This window comes from Cynocephalus volans, chromosome 5 (assembly GCF_027409185.1).
Source record: "Cynocephalus volans isolate mCynVol1 chromosome 5, mCynVol1.pri, whole genome shotgun sequence".
Taxonomy (NCBI): domain Eukaryota; kingdom Metazoa; phylum Chordata; class Mammalia; order Dermoptera; family Cynocephalidae; genus Cynocephalus; species Cynocephalus volans.
In genome coordinates, this window is record NC_084464.1 from 20,412,996 (window position 1) to 20,428,025 (window position 15,030).

The 15,030-nt window shown below is 46.5% G+C and overlaps 1 long non-coding RNA gene across 1 annotated transcript; it reads left to right on the forward strand.

The window, feature by feature from the left end:
• The first annotated feature begins 10,013 nt into the window (after positions 1 to 10,013).
• Positions 10,014 to 13,959, forward strand: LOC134377825 (uncharacterized). The gene is made up of 3 exons (XR_010023578.1): positions 10,014 to 10,223; positions 12,911 to 13,119; positions 13,357 to 13,959. It is a non-coding gene; the product is annotated as an uncharacterized LOC134377825 (long non-coding RNA).
• The last annotated feature ends 1,071 nt before the right edge of the window (positions 13,960 to 15,030 follow it).

The window sequence follows — 15,030 nt, forward strand, 5'->3', positions numbered from 1 at the left end:
GTCTGGGTGGAGTCTAGCCTCCATACCTGAGTCCCTTTGGGCTTGGGGTGGATGGAGTGCAGAGAATAAGCCCTGGGTTGGAGTCTCCAGGCTCCAGAGAACTGGAGTCACACCTCCACCCCACCACATAATGCTCAAGTCAGCCCTTCCCCTCATCTGTGTCCACCTTGGGTAGAAGAGGCCTGCGGAGGTGTATTAGTCTGTTGCTTTTGTTTATAACAAAACACTTGGAAATAGGTGATTTATAAGAAAATGAAATTTATTGCTTACAGTTTCAGAGGCTGGAAGTCCAAAGTCCAGGGAACATATCTGATGAGGATCTTGGTAGTGACGACAGTGACCCAGGGGTCTCACATGGCAGAAAATGGCAGAGCATAGATACAGAGAGACAGTTCCTCACACATTTTCCTTTTAAAGCCCTCAGAGTCACGCCCGTGACCACCATCGTTAATCTATTCATTAGGGCATGATCCTAAGAGTCTAATCTAATGACCTCTTTAAGGCCCCATCTTTCAATAACCATAATAGGATTTCCTACCTTCAAAAATGACAATGGGGACTAGGCTCAATGAGTTTGGGTGGGGCATTGGATCTGCTGCAGGAGGGAACACTCCTCACCTTCTACCTCGCGGCTCTGAGGGTGCAGATGGGGGCAATGGTGGGGAGGAGGAGGAGCAGACTCCAGCAGGTCTTTTTCTTCTTCCTCTCCTTCCCCCAGCCATGCCTGGCTGTCTTGTGCCCTGTGTTTCTCCTCTGTAGCTCCTCCAGGGTTGACCTTGGTGGAGGGACCCAGTTGTCTTATTGGTACCATCTCAGAAGGAACCAGAATCAGCACTAGACCCTCAAGGTGATTTCTTGCTGTCCCGCTGCCTTCATAAGAGATCTTCCTGAGACAGTATCTGTCCCCTGGTCCTGGGATGTGGTCTCTTTGTTATAGCTCTGGGTTGTCTCTGCTGATCCTTTCACTTCTGATGTCCTTCCTTGTGAGACCTCCACTGTGCCCAGCTGTCCCCTGCTCGGGCTGCTATCTCATAACTCTGGCTTTAGGGGTGGGGACACTACTTTCCACTAGTCCACTTCATTTCCAAGATGGCACAGTTTCTGTCTTTAATTCCCCACACCACACTGTAGCAGGTCAAATGGTCCCCACTCAAACAAACAAACAAACAAAACAACCAAAAACTGGAAGACATGAATGTGACCTTATTTAGAAAAAGGATCTTTGCAAGGTAATTACATTAAGGATCTTGAAATGAGACCATCCTAGATTATGGGTGAGCCCTAAGTCCAATGGCAGGTTTCTTTTTTTATTTTTTGGGTGGCTGGCCAGTACAGGGATCTGAACCTGTGACCTTGATGTTATAAAGCTGTGCTCTAACCAACTGAGCAGGTGTTCTTATAAGAGAAGAGAGGAGACACAGGCACAGAGGAGAGAGCCCTGTGAAGATGCAGACAGAGGAGAGTGTGTAGCTGCCATCCACGGAACATCTGGAACCAGAAGCTGGAAGACATGAGGAAGGATTCCCCCTGAGCCTTTGGAAGAAGCACAGTCCTGCTGACACTTGATTTTGGACTTCTGGCCTCCAGAACTATGAGAGAATAAATTTCTGTTGTGTTAAGCCAAGTTCGTGCTAATTTGTTTCAGCAGCTGTAGGAAACTAATTCAGGTCACCACGACCAGGCTGTAACCTTTAAGTGTCTTCACTAACAGTTTGGGGACAACAGAAGGAAAGAATAACATGGACAATAATTGGTAACTACGGCATAGGCTGGTCCGCCCCAGGCACATGTCCTGCCTCCTTGGGTCCAGGAGCAGCACTTCAAAGTCACAGTGTGGAGATCGGCTGATTTCACCCCAGGCTAGAGAGAGTAGGAAGTTCTTTTCTTCACAGCTGTCTAAGGCAGGCTGTTTAGTCTTTCCCAGTCCTAGCACTGACTTTTCTCTCTTTTCATAAGAAATCCTCTCCCACCCACAGGCTGTGAGCTCCAAAATCATCACTCATCAAATTGTCCAGCAGTGCTTTTCCCATGGTCTGGGTCTTTCTGTCCTAAATAGTAACATCCATGAGCCACCAACAGTTCTGTGTAGGGGGGGCTGCTCCAAGTCCAGCCACTGCTTTCTGTGCTTTGAGGTTTCAAAAAACAGTCTTAGAATCAGGGTTCCTCAGGATCGTGTTACACCGAGTTTATTTTACAATGCCTTAAGCTTGAGTTGTTTATGGGAAAGACTTCATGAAGTAAGTTTTACTAATGATTCCAACTATGTGAAGTCAATGCATATGAATGGAGACCGGGTTAGGCTGATGAGAGTATGTAAGGTGAGATTATGGGTGAGATTTTTGCTCTTTAAATATGTCTTTTAATGTTTCTTTCAGAGAGTCCATGCTGTTTTTACAGTAAATAAGTACTGTCGTAAAGTTCTGACGCATGAGAAAAGAAATATATTCCTTTGCCTCTCTGCTCATCACTTTGGGGGAGAAAAAGATGCCGGTTGCCAGGGACCAATTTCTCTGCAGAGAGAAACTCTTACAGTTTATGTGCATTTCACATAGTCATAGATCTCTTTGGGAAGAGAAATGCTTTCCTCTCTTGTTCATAGGGAGAAAATGTTTTCTCCCATGTTATTAAAAAATATCAGTCATGAAGTATCATTTAGATTGGGTGAGGTGAGAGAAGGAGAGGGAGTGGGAGAGGGAGAAGGAGGGAGAGAGGGAGAGAAAGAGAGAGGAAAAGGGAGAGGGAGAGGGAGAGGGAGAAGGAGGGAGAGAGAGAGGAAGAGAGAGAGAGAGGGAGGGGGGAAGAGAGAGAGAGGGAGGGGGAAGAGAGAGAGAGGGAGGGGGGAGAGAGAGAGAGGGGGAGAGAGAATCAGGCCAAGACATGGAAGAGGATAGGGACTTAAAACAAGAAGACAGCAGAGGATCCAGAAGGCACATCAAGGCTGCCCCCTTAATTAGCTGCAGCCACAGCTGGGCCCAGACAGAGGCCAGCTGCTTGCAGGAAACTGCAAAGACTGGTGAAGACACCCTGGGTGTGTCCTTAAAGCTCTGCCAGTCTGCTTTCTGCATCTGGACAGCACGTCTCCATCTCCACTTGCTGGCATCCAAATTCACCTCAAATGGCAGATTTTCTATAAAACCTTTATTGATCACTCCAACCCCACCAAGCACTTGGTTTACAAGTGTCTTAAAAGGTTTATTATATTTTGCCTAAATTTGCCTTTTGCTTGCCTCAGCCTCTCCTTTCCAACCCTCCACATGTTCTCCTCACATTACACTATGAGATTCTTAAGGGCAGCAAATGCGTACATTCTCAGAGTCTACCTTGTGTCTTCCATGCTGTCAAGAAAAATCTGTTTATGTAAACTCACTGGAAGCCCAGTGATAAAATGAAAGTTGGTTAGATTATGTTGCAATAGTAACAGAAATCAGTGAAGAGTATCACGTTATACTCCTCTTTTCATTTTTAACCACTGGTTTTAATGTAGATGCTTCAAAAATTAGTTGCAATTTAGACACAGCTGTATTTTGTGTAAAAAAGAAATACAAACAAGAGATTGAAAAGCTCTGCTACTCCTATTATTCATGCCTTTTGTCAGAATCTGCTGTTTAGACCACACAGCCATAATCTCATCACCAACATGTGTAGATTGTGTTTTAACAATAGCCAATAAGAGGTGCATTAAATGATCACAGAAAGTTTAAACACTCTCATGTCATGTTGAAAATCAACATTGTCTATCTGTGAATGGGTGGTTACAAGGATTAAATGAGTTAACATGTGTAAAGCATTGCTGTAGATTGGATGCCCCCCAACCTCATTGAGGCTTAATGGCCACTGTTACTGAGGGTGGGAAATCCTATTATGGTAATTGGAAGGTGAGGCCTTAAAGAGGTGATTAGATTGTAGGACTATGCCTAGTGAATGGATTAATAATGGTGGTCAGGGGCATGGTTCTGAGGGCTTTAAAAGGAGAGTGAGTGAAGAGGTTGGTCTCTCTCTGCTTCTACCATCTTGCAATGTGAGACCCCTAGGTCATTGTCACCACCAGCAGATGTGTTCCCTGGACTTTGGACTTCCCAGCCTCAGAAACTGTGAGCAATAAATTTCGTTTTCTTTATAAATTAGCCAGTTACAAGAATCAACATAGTGAAAATGTCCATACTACCCAAAGTGATATACAAATTCAATGCAATCCCCATCAAAATTCCAAAGACATTTTTCTCAGAAATGGAAAGAACTATCCAGACATTTATATGGAATAATAAAAGACCACACATAGCCAAAGCAATGCTGAGCAAAAAATACAAAGCTGGAGGCATAACACTACCTGACTTTAAGCTATACTACAAAGCTATAATAACCAAAACAGTATGGTACTGGCATAAAAACAGACACACTGACCAATGGAATAGAATAGAGAATCCAGAAATCAACCCACACACTTACTGCCATCTGATCTTTGACAAAGGCACCAAGTCTATTCACTGGGGAAGGGACTGCCTCTTCCGCAAATGGTGCTGGGATAACTGGATATCCATATGCAGGAGAATGAAACTAGATCCATACCTCTCACCGTATACTAAAATGAACTCAAAATGCATTAAGTATTTAAATATACACCCTGAAACAATAAAACTTCTTAAAGAAAACATAGGAGAAACACTTCAGGAAATAGGACTGGATACAGACTTCATGAATACAACCCCAAAAGCACGGGCAACCAAAGAAAAAACAAACAAATGGGATTATATCAAACTAAAAAGCTTCTGCACAGCAAAAGAAACAATTAACAGAGTTAAAAGACAACCAACAGAGTGGGAGAAAATATTTGCAAAATATACATCTGACAAAGGATTAATATCCAGAATATATAAGGAACTCAAACAACTTTACAAGAAGAAAACAAGCAACCCAATTAAAAAATGGGCAAAAGAGCTAAGTAGGCATTTCTCTAAGGAAGATATCCAAATGGCCAACAGACATATGAAAAAATGCTCAACATCACTCAGCATCCGGGAAATGCAAATCAAAACCACACTGAGATACCATCTAACCCCAGTTAGGATGGCTAAAATCCAAAAGACCCTGAACGATAAATGCTGGCAAGGTTGCGGAGAAAAAGGAACTCTGATACATTGTTGGTGGGACTGCAAAATGGTGCAGCCTCTATGGAAAATGGTATGGAGGTTCCTCAAACAATTGCAGATAGATCTACCATACGACCCAGCTATCCCACTGTTGGGAATATACCCAGAGGAATGGAAATCATCAAGTCGAAGGTATACCTGTTCCCCAATGTTCATCGCAGCACTCTTTACAATAGCCAAGAGTTGGAACCAGCCCAAATGTCCATCATCAGATGAGTGGATATGGAAAATGTGGTACATCTACACAATGGAATACTACTCAGCTATAAAAACGAATGAAATACTGCCATTTGCAACAACATGGATGGACCTTGAGAGAATTATATTAAGTGAAACAAGTCAGGCACAGAAAGAGAAATACCACATGTTCTCACTTATTGGTGGGAGCTAAAAATTAATATATAAATTCACACACACACACACACACACACACACAAAAAAAAAAACCGGGGGGGGGGGGAAGAAGATATAACAACCACAATTACTTGAAGTTGATACGACAAGCAAACAGAAAGGACATTGTTGGGGGGGAGGGGGGGAGGGAGGAGGGAGGGAGGTTTTGGTGATGGGGAGCAATAATCAGCCACAATGTATATCGACAAAAGAAAATTTAAAAAAAAAAATCCGGGCTCTGTAGCTTCCCGGCTATGAGTTGCTGGGTAAGCAATTTAGATCCTGTGCCTTAGCTTCCCCATCTATAAAGCAGGGGTAATAATAGTACTTACAGTGTGTGGTAAGGATTAAACAAGTTAATGTGTGTAGAGTTCCTTCTGTAAGTGAGTACTGTAGAAAGAAACCTAATTCTAATTTTTAAAAGGTTGGCAATGAAAAGGGTTTTCATTACCTACCACATAGGTAGAAAAACAACTCTAAAATTCAATTAGATGTTTCTGTGCTCTCCAGAAGTCTCCTCTCTATCGCCTGGCATCAGAGTTGGCTTAGGATTGGGGATAAGTCCTCTAGTTTATTCTCTCACATAAGCCTAGTCTCCCAGGAGTAGATTGATGAGTTAGAGGGGCCTATAGATCATCTAAAGGGAAATTCAAATACAGGTCAAAGGATAGGTAAAGAGGCCAGGGCTAAATATAGAAATGTGGTAATAATTTGTGTGGTAAAATTGGAGAAATCTCAACAGTGACAGCGAAGAGTAAGGATGAGCAGGCAAAAGGAGAAGAGGCTGGGAAAAACCTCTAAAGATATCCAAATTAGTAAAATTTTAAACATGAAATGTGTACTTCCAACATAAGATGCCAGACTAAGCACACTCTATTTAAGAAAGTTCATTAAAATTATAGTAAAAGATGTAAACCTACAACAATGGAAAGAAAGTGTGGTGGGTATCAGAGGATACAGAAGGCAAACTCTTGAAAAAGTGCTGACAAGGGCAGCTGAGCTTAAAATCTTCACAGAGAGGCTGCAGCAGAGGAGAGAGAAGCTAGGCTGACCAGCAGACCCTGGGGACAGGCTGGGTTCCTGACCATCAGGCCAGATGCATTAGATAGTAGGTTGGAAAAAGTAGGGCTGAAAGTAGGAAGTAATTATAGGTTCTATATGGAACTTTTGACAATGGATCCCAGAAGACAGTGGAGCATTCCTTCACAGTTGAGGGAAAATGCCATTAACCTGAAATTCTATACCTAAATCATTATTCCGTGTTAGAATTGAATATAGACATTTTGTAAACATGCCATGGGTGGAAAAGTTTGTTTCTCGCATACCTTTTCTAAAGGAATTATTTGAGGATGTGTTCCAAGAAAGCAAAGAACTAAACTAGGATAGAGTAAAGTACAGGATTCAGAAGACAGTGTAACCAACTCAGGGGGGCAGTAGAAAGTAGCTCTAGTGTGAGCACAAGGCAGCAGGGCCCGTGGGGAGACTGGACTGGAGAAGAGGCTGAAGGGACGACCAGAGACCAGATGGTGTGAGAGAGTGCTAGAAGAACGGAAGGATAAGCAAATGGCAGAGTGCGCAGAGGATGAGAGGAGTGATGAGGAACTCCAGGTCAAAATGAAAAGCAATGCAAGAAAATCATGGCCTGAGTATGAAGCAAATGCACTAGGATGCCTCATAAAGATGAATAAACTGGGTTCCAAACAATAGATAGACTGTGCAAGAAGCTGGAAGATAAAGGAAAACATTCACACATGGGAGAGTAAAATATTTATATAATAAATTCATGGTGCAAAAGTATAGCATCTTGGTCCATTTTGTGTTGCTGTATCAGAATAGCACAGACCGGGTAATTTACAATGAACAGAAAATTATTCAGCTCATAGTTCTGGAGGCTGGAAACCCCAAGAGCATGGAGTTGAAGAACACTACTTGGCACAACAATGATCAATATTTACACCATCAAACAATGTAAATATTATTAGTTGGTTCTTTAACTTATGGAATCAACCTGTATACAAACACTGAAAACTTTATTTAGGCATGTAAAAAATTTAAAAGTTCTGAACCCTGACAATATAAAAGTAAGGATTTGGCTACAACATTGAGAAGTGGAGGGAAGGATATAGATGACAAGATAGTTATTTTACAGAGGGGGCAATAAAGAAAACTAATAGAAGGGCCAATATTATTGATGCAGATCTGCTAGCGAGGGAGGGAAGAAGAGAAAGCATTACAGATAAACTAGATCATCATCAAGCAGTGATGGAGTCAACAGATAAAATCAGAAGCTGAATATTCAAAAACGAGCTGTATAAATGTAACAGAGGCTTCTAGTTAACTATTTAATATCCATCCTCCTCCTTTTTATACAATAAAAATGAATCAGGGCACATGGCCAGCCAGCTAAAACTACATTTTCCTTGCAGTTAGGTATGGCCAACAAGGATGGGAGCTGAAGAAAAGTGTTCGAACTTCAGATCAGGTCCTTAAAATATGAAAAGCATGGCTCTTGCTCTGCCTCCCTAGGCTGGAATGCAGCTGAGGCAGAGAATCTGTTAAGCACGTGGAAAAGGTCCACCTCTCACAGAGGCGGGAGCAGCAAGATAGAAGGAGCCTGGGTCCCAGCACTATCAGAGTGCTCTAAATTGCCTACTAGGGCTATGTGAGAGGAAAATAGCTTCTGCCATGCTAACACCACTATATTTGGGGGTTTGGTGTTAGAATAGCCTGACTTGTCTGACTCCTATGAGTAATTATCTGGAGACATAAAGGTAAACATGTAAGATTTAAAACAGAAATGATTGAAAGTTTTATTCTGGAAACTAGAATCAGGTGGTGTAGCAGTTGAACAGAAGATAAACATTGCTTTTCATTACAAAGCTATGTTATTTAATTTTTAAGCATGTGCTTGCACTATTTTGATGAAATGAAAGGTAATTTGTTAATTAGAAGAAGATAGGACATATACAGTAGCAAAATGAAAATAGCCCATTCTTTCACCACTATGAGAAAACAACTTGGTGATTTACTTTAAGCTACTTTTCTACACACATTTTTTCTTTGTTTGATTGAAAGTCTACTTTTGACATTTAAATTTTTAACCTACATTATTGTACATATGTTATTTTATTTATTTACTTATTTTTTTGGTGGCTGGCCTGTATAGGTATTGAACCCTGGCCCTTGGTGTTATCAGTACCATGCTCAAGCCAACTGAGCTAACCAGAAAGCCCCCATATATATTATTTCAAGTGAACTCAGGCTCCTGTGTGGAGATTGGACTCTTGGAGGCAAGATGAAAAGGGACATGACCAGTTAGGAAGTTATTGTAGCTGTCCTGGCAGGAATTAATGGTGGCTTGTACTTGGATAATAATAATAATAGAAATGATGAAGGAGTTAGGATTCTGGATACAGTTTGAAGTTTGGTTCCAAAAGAGTTTGTGCGTGGATAGCAGGTGGGGCATGAGGAAAGGGAAGAGCTATTGGGTGACTGGGAAGGGAATGATGCTGAATAGTAAGGGAGGAATAGATTTCAGGTAGGAAATCAAGAATTCTGTTTTAGATACATCAAGTGTCAAATACCTATTACACATCTAAGTGAAAATATTGAGTATCAGTTGTATATAATAAATCTAAGCTCAAGAAGAGCTTAGAATTTCATGCGTACACACACACACACACACACACACACACACAATACAGAATATATATATTTCAAAGATCCTCGGTCTTTTAAAAAAGATCCTATTAAATATACGTTTATTTTTTATTTTATTTTTTTTTCCCCAAAGATCCATACCAGGTCATTCACCTTTTGGGAACATCCTAAAAGCCATTAATTCTCCTCTGTACTGGAACACCTACACAAGGTTTTCTTAGCCAGACTCAGAAAAACGCCTCTTTTCCCCATTTCCCTGCACTCACATTAGGCGACAGGTAGTTTTTCTTTTTTTTTTTTCATTTTCTTTTTTTTGACCGGTAAGGGGATTGTAACCGTTGGCTTGGTGTCGCCCGCACCGCGCTCAGCCAGGGAGCACACCGGCCATCCATATATAGGATTCGAACCCGCGGCTGGAGCGCCGCCGCGCTCCCAGCTCTGCTCTCTCCCGAGCGAGCCACCGGCCGGACCCAAGCGGGCGGGTAGTTTAAATTACGTAGTAAAAGAGGGTGAAATCAAAAGCTGTGATCCACAAGAACAAATGGGACGTCAAGTCGGTTCACCATTGGCAAATGGGGGCGTTTAAATAACTTAATGAAGAAAAAGCAAGTTCTCAAAAAGAGGCCGACCCCGGACTCGGTGGGAAGTCGCCCGAAGGCAGGGGGAGGGGCCTGCGCCCGCCCCGCCCCTCTCCTGGGGACGCGGGACGTTTACACTCCTGACAGCGCCGGCCGCGGAGGAGGAGCGGGAGCCGTTCGAGGAGGAGCGGGAGCCGTTGGCGGAGGAGCGGGAGCCGTTGGAGGAGGAGCGGGAGCCGTTGGAGGACGCGCGCGCCTCCGTCGCAGGGTGGGTGCCCGCGCCCGCAGCGTCAGCGGGGCGGCGCGGCGGGAGGTGGCCGATCGGCTCCCGGCCTCGCAGCCCAGCCCCCGGCCCAGCGGGCCTTACCGCCGCCGCGCCTGGCCGAACCGACCGCACGCTCCGGCTCCCTCGCGGGCGGGAGAACGGAAAACTCCCAACTTCCTGGTGAGTCGCTGCCGCCGGGGGCGCGGGCGCCTGGGCCGACTGGCCCCTGCCGGGCGGGGCTGCTTGTGGGAGTCGGGCCGGGAGACGGAGGTCGGGACCCTGCGGGGCGGCCTCCAGGATCCCCGCGCCCGGGGGATGTGGGGCGGGGCGCGCAGAGCTCGGGCCGGCTGGGGGTTCGGGTCTGATCATTGGCAGTCGTTGGCGCGGGCTGCAGGAACCTCTTGCCCGGTACCGATTCTGTCGGCCCGAGGCCGTCGTGGGCGCCGCGGCGGTGGCAACAGGTCCTTGCTGTCAAGACCTGAGGAACTTCAGTGAAGTCCCGCCCTCGGCGGATGCTGATTGGTGGCGTCTGGTATTTATCCTCGCGGATTGGTTGAGTCCATCTGTCAGGATTCGGCAGCAGCCCGACTTAGAAAAATGAAGTTCACTGGGAGAGAGAGAGTGGTGGCAGCCAGGGACATCGGGGAGGACCTGAAGTGTCTGGAGAAGTACAGGGAGGGTGACAGACCTGCTGGAGAATGACCTTTAGAGAGAGTCGGGATTAGAAAATGTCGGAGAGGGATTGATTGCGAGTTAATGGCGAACATCCGTGGTGACAAATGGAAGTTGAGGCCAAAGTCAGGGAGAAGAAGGGGACCCAAAGGAAAAAGAAAAGTAAGACCACGAGGCTTCAGAGAAGCGTTAGGCAGCAAACACAAGCTAGAGGATGCGTCAGTGAGGTCTTAGAACTCCCGTTGCCTCTCTTTTATGCTGTAGACTTTGGGAAAGGTATCAATAAATGAATCCTGTTCTCGCATAGCTGTAGTCCTTGTTAGGTATAAATACTAAAAATATCTAGGATCCTGCCCTTCTCTGCACGGGTGGCCCAGAGCCCACGTCAGGAACTCCAGAGGCCTCTGTCCCTGCTCCTTCCCAAGGGTGACCTGTGCTGCTGGTGTGTGCACCTCTGGCTTCGAAGGCAGCTAACTGCAGGGCTGTGCTTGCAACTTGGATGTGAGAGCTGCGGTGTTCACGTGGAAACCCAAGAGGCTCTTTGACTTCTTGAGGAGCCGGGGTGGGAAGAGAAGGGGAGATCGATCGTGTGCGGTCTGTGGTCCTCACAGTATGGCCCAGCCTGAAACTTCAGGGTGTCTAAAAATCCTAAACTTGAAACTGACTTTCCAGGTAATTAGGAAGGTAAGTTGTTGGAGTAAGCAGGACTGAAGCCATGTTGGAAACTAAAACTGCATGGGTTCTAAAAGATTTGCAAACGACACAGATACTTTTTTCCTTGGACTTCATTTCTCTGAGTTCCCTCTTTCCCCATGGTTATTAGATATTTTGAACCTCGGTTATGGGTCAAGATGACATTATATACATGGACGTGAAGCTGTTCTCCGGTCAGCCTGGAGCTGCAGAATTGCATGTGCTATCCAAGGAAGACTCGCTAAAGCTATGCTGATTCCATCCCTCCAGCAGGACCCTGAGATAACAGCAAGGACGGGAGCAGAAACCAGACGGAGGCTGGCTGAGACTGCACCTGGTTCCTTGCACGTGCCCCTCCCTCCTGCTTTTCATTTCCCGTGCTCCATTCCCTCCGCTCCCCCTTAAACTCCCCTGAAACCCTAAAGTGGTAGACAGTTCTAGTCTGTCTCCTTAGACATCTGATAATGAACTTGCTGCCTCGCACCAACATTTGGGGCTCACCAGTCTTTTGTTTCTGATTGGTGAGCAAGCGGTGGGACCTGGATGCCAGGAACATACTTGTAAAGGTAGGAGGATAGGACATATTTGATTGAACTGTTTGCAACTCAAGATGGGGCTTATAGGACTTCAGCTTGTGTTAGTTGATTGGGGGAGGGTTCAAGGAAGGGGTGGTTTTGTTCTAGACTGGGTGCTGTCAAAAAGCAAGAGCAATTCTATGATTATCTTAATTTTTACCTAGAAGCAGGCAAAATAGTGCAGGAAAGGGAGACATCTGGCCCTTTTGTGGTGTGGACTAAGTTCTTGTTTTTGTCTGTTCTTAGACAATTACAGAACGGTCTTGGTTTTTGTCTGGATCCAGAAAGGTAACAGAGAGAGTGTTCTGGGACATGGTTTATGTTCAGTAGGAGAACTCCATGGCCTGGCTCAGCTATGGTGGTCAGGGGCTGCTTTTTTTCTTTCTCAAAGTTCACATTATAATCGGTTGTTTTTTTCCTTTTTTTAAAAAAGATGACCGGTAAGGGGATCTTAACCCTTGACTTGGTGTTGTCAGCACCACACTCTCCCGACTGAGCCACAGGCTGGCCTTGTTTTGTTTCTTTTAATCAAATACATTCTGAGTTAGTTCGTTCCTTTTGCTTATAACAAAATACATGAAAGTGGGTGATTTGTAAAGAAAACAAAATCTATTGCTTACAGTTTCTGAGGCTGGGAAGTCCAAAGTCCATCTGGTGGTGGTGACAGTGACCCCGGGGTCTCACATTTCAAGATGGTGGGAGCTGAGAGAGCAAGACAGAGAAAGACAGACTCTCCTCTTCTTTTAAAGTCCTGAGAACCACACCCCTGACCATCATTTTTAATCCATTTGCTCCTGAATGGTCCTACAATCCAATCACCTCTTCAAGGCTCCACCTTTCAACTACCATAATAGGATTTCCCACCCTCTTAACAGTCACAGTGGGGGCTAAGTTTCTTTCTTTTTTCTTTTTCTTTTTCATGTACAGCAACCAGGGATTTAAGATAAATACAACCAGCATAGAGAAACTCAAAACTATACATAAGCCAAACCCAGATGCCAAGAAGTGGGGATGAAGGCAGGATTTCTGACCCTTTGGTTCAGCCGGCCCTGCAAATAAAATCCAACCAAAAGAAATCAAGAAAATAACCACGATTCATACTGAGCTGTGGGAGAAAGAGGGGTGACGGGACAAAGGTAGGTGTGGGTGTCACCATGGGGTCAGGTCTGACCCTGGGATGGGAGGGGGAGGGCAAGGTCCTTCACCACCACATAAGCCAAACCCGAGCCACCCAGGTGCTATGAGGCCCTGCCCGAGCAGGGAGGCTGTGTCACACATGCGGCAGGACCCCGCCCCTCCCCCAATGGGATCAGACAGTGGCCACCCAGGCCTGCTGGGCTGGAGACTGACACAGGTTCTGCCTCCTTGTTTAGGCTGCCTGTGGAGAGAGGACGGGGTCACTGCTTAATGATGGCACCTGGCTCAGCCCCAGCAGACCACAAGAAGCCGGCCCCAGACTCACTCAGTGCCTCCAGCAGCTGTGCGGACGCCGCATCCTTGGCTGCCGTCATGCCCGTCCTGCCCATCTGGGGCCAGCGCAACCCAGATAAGGCCGCTGAAAGGCACTGGATGACCAGGGATCACCGCCTGGTACCAGAAGTGGTGCCAGCCAGCAGGTCCTGTCCCCAAACACTTGGTGAGGAACACTGGGCTGCCCAGCCTCATTTGTTGGCACAGCAGCTGGAGGGCAGCCCGAGCCCCTTGGGACCCTAGCCTGTCCCTAACCAAGGCCAATCGGCTGCCCTGCGGCTGTAGGCAGCGCAGTGAGGGACCCGCAAGCTGCTGGCGGAGTCGCTGCTTCGGGCCTGGCTTGAGCCACTCCACGGCCACCTGCCCTCCACAGAGGCGTGACAGCCCTCCCACCAGGGCCTTTGGGGGCAGGCGGCGGCGCTGCGCTGCGAGCTGAACTTGAGCAGCGCGATCTGCGCGGGCGCCGCCGGGGCTGGGCAGCAGCAGCGCCCCCCTGCAGGCCGGGCGCGGAGGCTGCAGCGCGAGCAGCAGCGGCGGCGGCTCCCGTCGGCGGCGACCCGTCCACGCGCAGCTCGCGCTTCTCGCCGCAGCGGGCGGCTGTGCAGCGGGGCCATGGCGGCCTGCGCGCCGCGCCGCGAGCTGCAGCGGGCGTCGGGAAGACGCGGTTCAGGCCGCCGAAGGTCATGGGCAGGCGGATCTCGCAGGCGGCCCGCGCGCTGCCACAGTGGGATCTGCTGGTGCTCGGAGACGTCGTGGGGCAGCCGCCCGAGAACACCTCCGAGCCGGCCGGCGGCGGGCTGCCCACCCGGCCTGGGACTGGCCCGCCGTCCTTCCTCTGCCCCTTCACCTGCACCCGCGGACGCCCGTTTCCCTGACCCGCGCCTCCAACGCCGCCTCGTTCTCTGGATTCACTTGCTCACCCCGGAGCTCACACGCCCGCTTGGACTCGTAAGTTTCTACTACAGAAAACCTGGGGAGTACAATTGAAGCCTCAATGAGTTTGGGGGGACACAATTCAATCCACTACGCTTTCCCCCTACTTAAAAGAAAATGACTTTTTGAAAACCAGGTCAGTTTTCTTATAAAAAAAATATGTCATTCTGGAGCAATCTCATAATTTCTTTGTGATGGCATTTAACTTGTTCCAATAAGCTGAATATAGGTCTAACGGCTTAGAAAGGTTAAATAAAACTTTTTTCTTGCAAGAATACTGTCTGGACGATGTCAGGAGGTGAATACATCCTGGCAAGAGGTATGGAATAGAATGGTAGATTGCCTCACTGCTAGTGATGTTAAATTTGTTTAACTTATTTTTATTTGTTAGTGATGTTAAATTTGATAACCTGGTTCAAGTTGACAGCAAACTTCTTCAGTATGAAGGATGGGCAGTGAGCCAGCCATTTGTCTGTGGGTACTTTGGTGCTATGCAAGTATCTGCTTCCCAAGACCCTCTTTTCCAGCTTCAATTATCAAAACCTAAGTCGATGATTTTATTGTTCATTCTACATTTATTAGATGGCACTTGTTTCTTTTCTTTCTTTTTTTTTTCTTTGGCTGGCCAGTACCGGGATCTGAAC